Genomic DNA, 658 nt, shown 5'->3' on the forward strand with positions numbered 1-658 from the left:
AAGTTTCCTCGCAACGAACCCGACTGGTAGGCGTTTGGTCCATGGTTAGAAGAACCTTGACGCGCCTTGCGCAGGTGACACCCGTTCCGCAGGTGACGGGTGTCACCACAGACAAAACACCGTCGAACACGTGAATGCTGTCCGGCAGCTCGGAGCTCTGATCCCTCATCCTCAGCATAGCTAAGATCCTTGGGCATTTGCCCGCTCGACGAGCTGTTGGAGTGTGCATTCCAACCAAGTCGTGCCGACTTGAAATTGAGCTCAGCATTCAATGCCACATTTACCGCCTCTTCAAATGAAGACGGATGCACACGGAAGACTTCCATTCTGGCTACGACAGTGCGGAGGCCTTCCATAAAGACGGCCACTGTGACCGCCTCCGGAAGTGGATCTGCTGCCGTCCCGGCAATGAGAGCTCGCAACTCTTGTACAAACTCCACCAATTCCTTGTTGCCCTGTCGCGCGGCAAGGAAACACGATCGCACGCGATACGCCTAATTAGGCGGCGAGAACACTCGTGAGAGCTGCAATTTCAGCTCCGTCCAAGAGGGAAAAGCAGCTTGGACCGAAGTGCCGCACGTCAGTGCCCATTCTCGCGCTCCACCGAGCTTTGAGATGGCTAGCGCCACGCGCTGTTGCTCGGTCTGGAGCATGGCGG

The sequence above is a fragment of the Plasmopara halstedii genome, assembly GCF_900000015.1.
Source record: "Plasmopara halstedii genome assembly, contig: Scaffold_3060, whole genome shotgun sequence".
Lineage (NCBI taxonomy): Eukaryota > Oomycota > Peronosporomycetes > Peronosporales > Peronosporaceae > Plasmopara > Plasmopara halstedii.